The 12615-nt window shown below is 36.8% G+C and overlaps 1 protein-coding gene across 2 annotated transcripts in view; it reads left to right on the forward strand.

The window, feature by feature from the left end:
- Window positions 1-12615, forward strand: part of LOC125768797 (myotubularin-related protein DDB_G0290005) — a 96941-nt gene that overhangs the window by 40441 nt on the left and 43885 nt on the right. For both annotated transcript variants that reach the window (XM_049436916.1, XM_049436915.1), the window contains exon 2: window positions 4123-4189. The gene's annotated coding sequence lies outside the window, so the exon portion shown is untranslated. The remainder of the gene's footprint in view (window positions 1-4122; window positions 4190-12615) is intronic.

The raw sequence follows: 12615 nt of genomic DNA on the forward strand, positions 1-12615 counted from the left end.
ATTTTTGATCGATACTGGTGCGAACAAGAATTATATTCGTGTTAGTTTAGCCAAATCTATGAATTGGCGTCGTGTAACACCAGTAACAGTTCGCAGTGTGCATGGATTGTATAAGGTGGATAAATACGTGTCGTTTAATCCATTTCCAAAAATTCCTTCATCACAAGACTTTAAGTTCTTTATTTTTGATTTTCATCCTTTTTTTGATGGTTTGATAGGTTATGAGACTTTAAGAAAGCTCCAAGCTAAAATTATAACTACAGAAAATGTACTTGAAGTATCTGGTTTAAAAATACCTATGTTTAAAAAATATTCCGAGTTTCAAAGCGTTACGTTAGAACCTAACAAATATCAAATTATAGGGATAAAAACACGTTTTGATAATGGCGATTTTTACATCGAAAAAGAAAAAGAAATATTTCCTAGCGTATTCATTTTACCCGGTGTATACAAATCAAACAATCATGTAGCCAATGTCGTAATTTGCAACAATAATGAGTCGAAAATTACACGCGATTTGGAAAAAGCTTTTGAATTTGAATGTAATAACTTTGAGATTCCCCTTCATGCTGATACACAAGCTCATAATTTATCAAACAGATGCGATGATTTACTTCTCAAAGCTAAGATCGATCATTTGAATCCAGAAGAGAAAACAAAGCTAGAGAAATTAATTTTGAGTTTTCGAGATATTTTCTTTGTTGAGGGAAACAAATTATCTTTCACCAATGCCATTAAACATCGCATAAATACGACGGATGATATACCGGTATACACAAAATCATATCGATACCCATATTGTCATAAAGAGGAGGTACAGCACCAAATTGACAAACTGTTAGAACAAGGCATTATTCGACCATCCAATAGTCCATGGTCTTCGCCAATCTGGATCGTACCAAAAAAAGGTACTGTAAAAGGTGTACCGAAATGGCGACTTGTAATAGATTATAGGAAAGTAAATCAAAAAACCGTTAGTGATCGCTATCCTATCCCCAACATAACAGAAGTTTTAGATAAACTTGGCAGGAGTATGTATTTTACTACTCTTGACCTTGCCTCTGGTTTTCATCAGATAGAGGTTTACGAAAAGGACATCCCTAAAACGGCGTTTAGCGTTGACAATGGTCATTACGAATTTGTTAGAATGCCATTCGGCCTAAAAAACGCGCCGTCGACATTACAAAGAGTACTAGATAACATCCTTAAGCCTCACATCGGTAAACAATGTCTCATATACATGGATGACATAATAGTATTCTCGACTAGCCTACAAGAACACTTGATAAATTTGAGGGAAATATTTGAATCGTTAAAAAAGTATGATCTTAAAATTCAGCTTGAAAAAACAGAATTTTTACGTAAAGAAGTATCATTTCTTGGCCATATCGTTACTCCAGAGGGCGTAAAACCTAATCCTGAGAAAATATCGGCAATCCAAAACTGGCCAATCCCTCGAAATGAAAAAAATCTCAAGGCTTTCCTAGGAGTAATTGGTTACTACAGGAAATTCATTAAGGATTTCGCTAAGATTACAAAACCACTTACTACACAGTTACGAAAAGGAGAATCTTTTGACGTAACTAAAGAGTACATATCTGCTTTTGATAGATGTAGACAAATACTAAGCAGCAGTCAGATCTTAATTTATCCCGATTTTGAAAAGCCGTTTATACTCACTACAGATGCATCTAAATTTGCAATTGGTGCAGTTTTGTCTCAAGGAAGTATTGGGAAAGATAAACCAATAGCGTTTGCCTCACGAACCCTCAACAAACACGAGGAAAACTATTCAACAATTGAAAAGGAATTATTAGCCATAGATTGGGCATGTAAATATTTTAGACCATATTTGTACGGGAGGAAATTTGTTTTGTATACAGATCACAAACCGCTCACATATGCAATGAATTTAAAGGATCCGCACAGCAAATTAATAAGGTATAAACTTAGATTAGAGGAATATGACTATGAGATACGGCATAAACCAGGAAAGCAGAATGTTGTCGCAGATGGATTGTCGCGACTAAAACAGATGGATGAGATAAATAATTCAAATATGACCGCCCACTCAGGCTTAAGCGACAATAGTCATCGTATTCAAATGACTGAACTTCCATTAAATTTTTTCAAAAATCAAATAGTTTTGGAACTAAATGATAGTAGTGAGGAAATGCACCAGGAAATATTCCCGCACGTTTTTCGTCGAACTATAAAAAAGGCTAAATTTGATATCTCGGACTTAATTTCAATTTTTAGGAATAATTTGCATTCATCACAAATTACATGCATTTTTTGCTCTGTTTCAATGATTCAAAAATTACAAGAAGTTTTTGACTCATACTTTTCACAGATGAATCCCTCGAAAATAAGAATCTCACAGTGCATACTACAGGATTTAACTACCCCTGAGGAACAGAATGAGGCAATTGAAAAAATTCATGATAGAGCACATAGGGGAATTGAAGAAAATTACAACGTGATGATACAAAAGTATTATTTCCCAAAAATGAAGGATAAGATTCGTTCTTTCATTAATTTTTGCAAAATCTGCCTTAGTAACAAATACGAACGACATCCATATAAAATCAAATTCGCTTTTACTCCTATACCAAAGAAACCACTGGATATTTTTCACATAGATATTTTCATTTCTAAACCGAACTTATTTTTAACAGCAGTCGATAAGCTGTCACGTTTTGCAATAATCATTCCGCTAAAGTCTCGTTCCATAGTAGATGTAAAAAGAAGTTTAGTGAAATTGCTTACAACCTATGGAACTCCAAAAATGGTGGTGTGTGATAATGAATTAGCTTTTAAATCAATAGAAATAAGGGAATTATTGCAAAAATTAGAAGTAGATGTTCATTACACTCCTTCAAACCACAGCGAAGAAAATGGAATCGTGGAGAGGTTCCATTCAACCTTAACAGAAATCTTTCTTTGTATTAAGGGAAAATATAATGACTTAACTTATAAGGAAATTTATAAAATAGCAACCACCCTATACAATTCCAGTATTCACAATGCGACAAAATTAAAACCTGTGGAAGTATTTTTTGGTATAAAAGAAAACGACGAAAGGCCACTTGAAATGGATAAAATGTTGGAAGATAGGAATAAATTGTTTGATGATGTTATGCTCCAACTGCAAAAATATCAACATAAAAGCATTGAAAAACAAAATGTGAAAAGAAAAAATGAACCAACTTTCGAGGAAAATGAGTCAGTCTACAACAAACGGCAAGGAATCAGGGATAAGCGAAAGGCAAAGTTTAACAAAGTAACCGTAAGACAAAATCGAAGGAAAACATTTGTTGATAGTAGGTTTATCAGGTTACATAAGTGTAATGTTAAACGGAAACGGAAGATATGATGAATGTTAGCTAAACACAACACACTTAGAAAAAATGTACACGGCATACAGTTAGACTCGATCAAGCGAGGACGCTCGATCTTCTACCCCCGGAGAAGTTATAACTGGTATAGTACTACTGGAGAGTACCGTACCAAGTTATATACGTAGTATTTTCACTCGGTCAGTCTCTCCGGTCATCGTAGAGACTGATCGACAGCATCCGGCTCGCTCTCTTCTGTTCGGACCGTCAAACGATACACATCGAGATGATTAGGAGCTCATCATAAGTATATGTGTGTGTGAATAAAGTATAACTTATCAATGTTTTTGGAAATATGAAAGTAGAATTTCCAATCCAAAGCAGATTAGAAATAAAGCAATACGTTAAAAAAGAAGAAATTCCAATCAATAGAGAAACAGAAACATTCATTGGAACAGAAGAAAATGAAGCAAATATAAACCAAACAATATCTTTGAGAGTTTACAGCTTAAACAAGTATACGAGGTATACAGATCTGTTACTTCCAATTTGCCTTCATCAACCGAGATGAGTAAAAAAACATGTTCAACCAAATTTATTGCATCTTTTACTTCTTGGTTCTTGCTTTTATACCTCTTCTTCAATTCATAATGGGATATCAATCATTCAATCGTTTTGCAGTGTTTAGTGTTTTTTTTTGCCCACTTCTTTATTTTGCATTCAATTTTTGATACTTTTTTGACTTACTTTCTTTCTTTCGTTTTCTCTCTTTGTGCCGCTACAGGTCCCGCTCGGTTGCCAGAACAAATGCGCTGACCCTTGACCTCAAACCCTTGACTCACGGTAACCAGGTAAGCAACAAAACCGGCAGATCAGCAACAATACCTCAAACAGCAACAAAAAAAAAGAACTCCCAAAATGAAATTCGCGCACCAACCGCATCATAACTTCCCGCAGGTTGTGCCATGTCCAGCGGTGGGATCACGAGGAAATAAATAAATAAAAATACCGCCTTGCCAAGCACCCAGCGGGAAAGGGTAGAGAGCATGAGATGGGTTGGTGGTTAATGTTGGGATGTTGGCCTCGGGGGCCACGAAAAGGATAGAGTCAATAAAAAGTAGCACAATAAATCTTCGTTTTGCACGCGTTCGGGGTTGGTTGATTTTATTTGGCCGTTCTCTTCGTTCCGCTGTTTTTTTTTTTATTTCCCTCCTCAGCGGGAGCACGGACATGGTTACGAACCACCGTTATCGTCACGCGTGGAAAAAGAAAAAAAACCCAAACGGCGATTGTAAGAACGGCGGTTATGGAACGGTGAATAGCTCTTCTCGTTTAATATCAATAACGAATAAATTCATCTAAGGGATGGCCTAAAACGTGTCTTTCCCTGGGGGAAGTGAGCAGACGGGTGAGATGTGTGTTTTTTTCCTTCATAAAATAAAACTCCACAAAGGCCAATACCGATGGAAAGCGAACGGAATAACCGAATCCACCTGTTGCGTTTGTCTTGGGACCATCATAAACGGAAGGCCCTTATGCGGTGGGTTGCAGTTGTATTTGCATCATCTTTCCATTTGGGTGCACTTGATCTTTAAGCGAACTTTTGACGCATTCGATTCGTGATCGTTTAATGGATTTCTCCAAGGCGCTACACCCGTCCGACCAATGCCAGCGGAACAGCAGCACGTTCTGCCGGTCATGTGCAGAGTAATTTTTCGTTGCATTTTATTTTACGCACAATGAAGAGTGACAGTTGCACGGTTTGTAAATGTGCCGCCATCGTGGAAGCACATGCCGTTTTCGTGCACGTGTGGGAAACGATGTTCGTGCGAAAATGTTTTATTGACGAAAGATTGATGGAATGCAATTGAAATGGCAACATTGTCGCAGCAGTGACACTGTCGGCAATTAATTTTTTAATTTTGCAATAATTTACTGAAAAGGTTACCAAAATGATATAATTGTGGGCTCTTGTTCTGTAACATAATCATTTAAATAATATTTTTATTTAATTAAATATTATAAATTCATGAATGTATCTCTTAGATCTAATTAATAAATGACACAATTGGGTTGTGCAGCTTGGTGTATCTTGAAGATTCACATTTTTATTGTAGCTTCTACTTTGTTAATCGAAAAAATAATTAAAAATTCAAATAAATAAGTAAAACTTCGTAAACTCATGAATTTTTGATGATTAATGAATCTTTAGAGATTACAATTCTTCAGAGATTTACGAATCTTCAGGGATTTACAAATCTGCAGGGATATACGAATCACCCGGGGGTTTGATTGTGAAAAATTAACAAATCTTTAGGGATTCAAAAATGAAGAAAAATTCTTTAATCTTGACACATTTATGAATCTTCAGGGAATCATGATCATCAGAGATTCATGAATCTTTTGAGAGATGGCTAATGATTCCAATGAAATTTGTTAACACTTAAAAATAGATAACAAAAATGACATAAAAACACAAAACAATTGATTTAAAACCGAAAAAAAAATTAAGAAAAAATAGTCAGTGCCAACTTTCGTTTCTTCAAATAAAATTTTAACATTTACAATCTTGAATCAGCATTTGGATGATAAAAACTATTTTTCACGCATATCTTTTACAGGGTATCTTCTTACTTTCCCTCGCTATAAATCCACCATATTCACCGAAAGTAAACGTCCTGTTACCCTTTAACCATAATGAACCACTCGGGGTAGTACTTTATACGGCCACATAAAAGTACCGCACAACAAATAGACAAATTTAACCCCCTTCAGTTAAGCAAAACCCCCGATCGAGCCTTGTCTGTGCTTAATGAGTGAAGGGACTTAAAATGAACCGAATCGTGAGGTTTGGCTGAGTGTCTGGCACCATTCGGGCTAAAGTCCAAACCCAGTCGAAACGATTAAGAAAAATTGAGCCTTAAATTAATCGTAAAACTTCGGACCAATGCCGAACAGGGGAAAGGGTGGTTAAATACGAGCTAAAAACACAACAAACTAGTTAACGAAATAAAACAATTAACAGCAACAACGACACCGGCAGATTTTGTTGTTGGTTTTTGTTTTGTTTGCGTTCGATTGGGTGGATTTTTGTTTGTTTTATTTTTACATTTAATACCACAAGTTCGGCGCGGCCGTACTTTGGATCCACCATATTGACCTCTATTTTTCCTTTCCGTTTGCTTTCGCGCTTTCCTTTCCCTTGGCCATTTTCCCACCAACCATTTTCGATCGGTGTCGATGGGTTTTATACAAGCCCCGCTGTGGGTTGCCCTTTTTTTCGCAAGATCGCGTACGCAGCGTTTTATTTACGTCGAGTAGAGTGTATTGAGCGTTGTACAGAAGTTGTTTTGTTCTGTTTTCGTTTTTCATGTACATGCCCGGTTTTCGGTGCGTTTCTACATTCGCGGCATTTATCTGTGACTTTTTGTCTGTTTATTTTTATTGTTCCGATCTGTTTTGTTTTGCGTTGGCCCCCCTCTGGTAGTATGTTGGTTTACTTCCACCATTCCCTATTCCCTGTGCAAAACATGGCCGCTTCGACATTTCGGATCGTGTGAAACTGCCAAATTCGCTAAATAATGTTTAATGCGACATGGGATGGAAGTAGCCATGGGACCAAAGCAAGCAAGTGCAGTTATGCGCGTGTAAGCATACCCAACCAACGATCAAGGGTTTTTTTGTCTTCCCCATAGTTGAATTGCTTAATTTCGAATGCTGCACTTTAATGTGAATGTCAACGAACTTGGTTGATTGGTACCGAAATTGATTCGGGCCCAGCATGTGTCAAAACAAGGATGAAAATAATTGCTCATCAATGTATTGCTATGGGGAGGAAAATGTCCTCTTTAAATTGACACTACAATTTGTCACTTGCAGGCAAACATTTGCGGTCAGTTTGTGTGTCATACCGATGGAAATTTTAAATGTACAATTTTAAAAGGATGAACTCAGCTCGGTAAACTTCCATTCGCACGAAGTCACTTTCAAATAGGTTAGGCGCTAGTAGAACCATCTAGTTGGTTAATATGTAAATTTAGAATACTCGTTACACCGAATGGAATGCCAGCCAGCGTGTATTTATTACACACTGTCTGTGGTGCGCAATGATCTCAACAAACCGGCCTGAACGAGAGCTCATGATGTTGCATTTTATGAACTTCCTTTGGCTGTACTCTATTTGTCACGGAATGCGTTTAAAAACACGTGTCGAGATTCGTGTCGCTTTTTTAGTGTCGGTTTTTTTTTAATAGACAGACGATATGGGTGAATCTTTTGCGCAATTTACGAGCGGTAGAAGTGCCGCAGCAAAGATTAAATTGCAATCAAGTGGCGTTAATGAAATGCTCTTAATAGATTCTAATGGTGGTTGTAGTACTGATATAAAGTACAGTTCAAATGATGTCAATAAGGGAGATAATTCAACTATTACTATTGGTTATCGTTAGTATGAGTATATCGGATGAAAGGGAAATAATCCTTCATATTTTTTTCAATTAATTCGAAAATATTATCAATGATAACTTGTGGAAAAGGAAACGCTACATATGTATAAAGTACTAAGCTGACGGATGGTAATTAGTATTACCTCTTTGTGCAGTGGGCTTAGCAAGTGATCCTCACGCGACTTAGACAAAATCGATAACAAAATCTGAACCTATTAAATGTGCGTACTGCGGGGTGATAACAACAATTAGACACATACTAGCAGTCTGCGAAGGCTACAACGAAGAAAGAATTTTTTGAAGAAAAATAGGGAAAAACATCTACGATATCCTAGCAAAAAAACGAAAAAAGTGAACGAAATGTTTTTTTTGCAATTTTTAAAAACTGTAAATATGTGCCAAAAACTTTAATTGAATAATAATTCTACCAATTAAGAGAATGATAAATGTAAGGAATTCCTACTATAAATAATTTAAAGTTATGAGGCGAATGTCAGCCAATAGGCCCAAAGCCTCTATAAAATAAATAAAAAAAAGTGACGGAGGGTAATGTACTTGAGCTTTGAGGCAAATTGCATGTTGTTAACTTACCCGTGTAAACGATGCTTTATACGCAGGACACTTTACTTTCATAAAAATGAGGAAAGCATTCACTGCGGCAGACGAAATTGCTTCTTGGGGTCTGTCAATCGGCGCTTTGGCACATTTAAAACATCACACTCGCCTACAATGGCGACATTTTTCAATACATAATTTCACGCAATAAGCAATAAGCTCATTAATAAACAGATATCACTAACACCAACCAATGTCATGATTTTATGACAAAACGCGTTTTAAAAACCGCATTGCACAAACACAAATGCAAATAATTTGCTAGCTTGGTGTCACGCATAGTACACGTACTGACTGAAAATTTCCTTACTCACACACGCGTATCCTCGTTGAACACAACGATAACTTTAACGTTGGAGTAAGAACGCTGCCACAAACCAAGCCTTTGCTGGGAACAATTTGTACATACGCAAAACAAAACTTCACTGTTTAACATCACATTAACACACGAATTGATATATTAACCATTCGTTGCATCGAAAAAGATGATCGAGGATCACTTTTTGGCAGCCAAAAAAACAACTTCTACTAAATATTTTCAGTACCGAAAGCTTTCATATCTCTAACGCATCGCTGTCCGATCGCCACTAATCACAATTTCTCCTTATGTCATGATCATTATCTCTTCTGCTCAATCACGACACACCTACACAACTATAATTAGCAATGCTGCTGGGATCTAAACTTCTCTCATTCTTTCACACACACTTCGCACCTGCTTGAGAGAAGAATGAAAAAAGCAACAATTCAACAAATTTCGATCAAATCTCTTTCTTCCATTTATGGAATGGAAATTATAAACACTTTTTAATAACATAAAATACTGTTGTTGTGATTAGAAACAAAACGCTTTAAAGGGACATTGGTTCAATCTTGTGGTAATGAATTAGTTAGAAAACGAAGTTTTATTTTTTCTAATGATAAAACTGGCCACTTGTCAAAACAAAGTATTTTTCTAACAGGTTTGACCACGAAATAGCTTTGATTTCTATGTTCGAAATGTTAACAAACTTTTTATAAATTTTTATTTAAAAACTAATTGTTTAAAAGTAATAAAAAGCAAAACTTCTGTGTAATTTTCAAGAAATTACTGTCATATGACCGTTTAACAGAACGGCAGATCAAAAGTATCGAGCAGATCCATTAGCATAACAAATCCTGTTAAAGGTTCTCTTTTAAATTTTTGTGACAGGATGGTCAAACTATTACGTAAATAAAAGAGGGGGTCTAACAATGGATCAGAATCCTTTGAATTTAACTCAGTTCAATCTTCCAAAGAGCACATTGAATGACGAAAGCAAATGTACTTAAACCTAGCTGTTGGGTTTCTGGATAGTTGTCTAATAGTAAAACTAGATAGTTGAAGCTTTAACATAGAAAGAATATGATTTGTAAACTGTCAGGAACTGCAATCAAAATGTCCAACATCGAAAATATTCGTAATTCGGATCAAGAAACGTTAGAAATTGATACTTTGATACGTTAACGTACTCAAAATTTTGAGTGATATTCTTAGAAATATGGAGCACTGTGAGCAATTCAATTTATATTGATTAGATATTATAGGAAATATTATAGGAATATAGGACATAATATAATATATATAGGACAATAATAATATAGGATCCTATAATCCTATAATATAATCCTATAATCCTAATCCTATAATAATATAGGACATATTAAAGGAAAAAGATGTCTTAAGTGTCCGTAATTTGTATCAAATAGGGACTTAAAATTGTTACAATCGAATCACATAGAAAATGAGATATTTCTCACAACTAGTATCAGAACTATTCTTTCTAATTGTGCCCTCAATTATTTTAATCTATCTTCTCGTAATCACTATGGTTAAAACAGCAATTATGTGATGGGTCGGCATCTTATTTCGGTCCCATATAGAAGAAAAATACGATCCGAAAAGGTCATACCGCTGATGCCGACGACCGAGAACTTTTCACGCGTAAATAGCTAGATACCATGATCAGGCGCCATTAATGCTACAAACTGCACCTTCAGCCACGGTGTGTGGCGCTTCCTGAAGGACAAACGGTCTTTCCACTAAACCACCGAGCGGCCTTATATAGCACCCTGCCGTGGCTGAGGCATGCAACGCACCTGAACTATCGCCCTTTCGGGTTGCTCTTCTCCTTTTTCATGGCGACCGCTTGGCTGCGAAGCAATCTGCTGACTGCTGTGCTTTCTTGTTGATCATTTAATACACTCAACTATTGCAACCAAAAAAAACCCTTCAGAGCACATTTCTCACCGAGCGTGGTTTTGTTTCCTATTTAGCGCGGGGCGCATTTGGAAGACAACACTCACGGTACTCGAATTTCATTCCGTTCTGCTGCATTCCTTTCACCGTTCGCTTGCAGCGGTTGATTCCGTTCTTAGAAATAGAAACGTACTGTAAGGTTGCGTTGCATTTCGTTTGTTAAAACAGGAGCGCAAAAAAAAAGGTTTAAAACATGCTGTCTGCATTTTGTGCAGTGCCCGTCGGTCGGTCGACGTCCTAATCGCGCGAATGGGCTGCAGTTTTTGTTTTTTGGCAATCGTCAGCACAGGTGTGTTTTTGAGTCACCTAGACACATCATAGCTGAAATCATTTGTTCTCGTTTGTGCTTCATAATTGTTTTTTGTTCACATTTTGTCTTGTTAAAAATTCATATTTCCATCTAGTATCATCTAAAGTGAAGAATAATACAAAGAAAATAATATTTGATAAAATATACCATTAGTTAATATACATAGTAGTTATTAAAATTTAATTACTAAAAATTACTGTTCCTACTTAGAACATGTTAATGGCCATGCTTAAAGAACGAAAATAAATAAAATCTTCATTACCAACGTCTGATGTTCTTACCATACCAATTAATCTTTCCTAAAGCACCTTCATTGCATGATTAATTTATTTTTCACAACAAAAAAATGCACACAAATTTGAAAACAAATACGCCATCATACGGGTCTGGCCTTGATGCGCGAAAAAAAAGTGCACCGAGTACACATTTATGCTAAGGCATGCACTTTTACCAGGTGTTTTCCCTATACCTTCACCAAGTGGCAACCGAAACGACATACCGATGATGATGTAGATGAATGCGCTGACCACAGGAACACAGGCGGCTACCCCTTGCAACCCTTTATCCGAGATTCGCTGCGAAAGGAAATTTTTCAAAAAACCGTACACGAACTGTACGCGACTTTGCATGCTGCCCGTAGCAATTCAATGGGCACCATACAAATGCACACGGGAGAAAGTATGTCGACAGCATCATGTTCACACACTTGCCACGGGAAAATCGCTGTCGGTCGGTGCGCTTTGCTGACGAACGTAAGAATGCAAATGAGAATAAATAGGTGCACCGTTTTTGCTGCAGTGCCCGAACGGAGTGAACCAAATCTTGACACTTCTCGTCCCGTTTGCGTAAGGGGCGATTCTGCAACCACTACCTGTACCTGTCTCACGGATTGTGCGAGCCTGGCATTTCTACAATGAGACGTAGTGCAGTCGGACCAGATCGAAATAACACCTTTCAACCGCTGTACACTCGGTCGAACGAACTCGATGAACGTTATAAAAGCGGCTATTAGGGAGATGGAGAGTTTTGTTTGTAAATTTTCTGTCACTGAACCGAACGGAACATCATATGAACATGCAAACAGACGCCCGTTGGGACTTTCGTTTGTCCCGTTCCCTATAGAGTCCGGAGACGATTCAAACCGCAAACTAGTGGTGACACTGCATCGACTTTTTGCGGTTGCATTGGTTGACGGAAAACACCAGTCAACCGACTGTATACGTTTGTTCGTCCGGTTTCTCAAACATTGGCACAACGGGGAAGAAGAAAGTGTCCGCAGCGTATTGATATTGAGGATCTTTTTTTTTTAAATGAACCACAATCTGAACCACAATACCTAAACATTTGGAATTGTTGAATAGAACTATTTCTTCTGCATGGATATGGATCTTGTTCCATATGCTTGATGAATAAATACTGCTCTATGATTATCACGATAATAAATAATGCCGCAAAGAAAGAAAGCCTTTGTTGTGTAGGAAACACCCACAAACGGAATGGAACCGTTTTTTTACACCACTGAAATACATACAGTAAAAATGTTCTTAATCATAAAAAAAATCATTTGATGATGAGGAATTCTTGTGAGAAAATAAAAGGGATCCCTAAATTAAATTATCCGTCTCTCAT

This window comes from Anopheles funestus, chromosome 3RL, assembly GCF_943734845.2.
Source record: "Anopheles funestus chromosome 3RL, idAnoFuneDA-416_04, whole genome shotgun sequence".
Lineage (NCBI taxonomy): Eukaryota > Metazoa > Arthropoda > Insecta > Diptera > Culicidae > Anopheles > Anopheles funestus.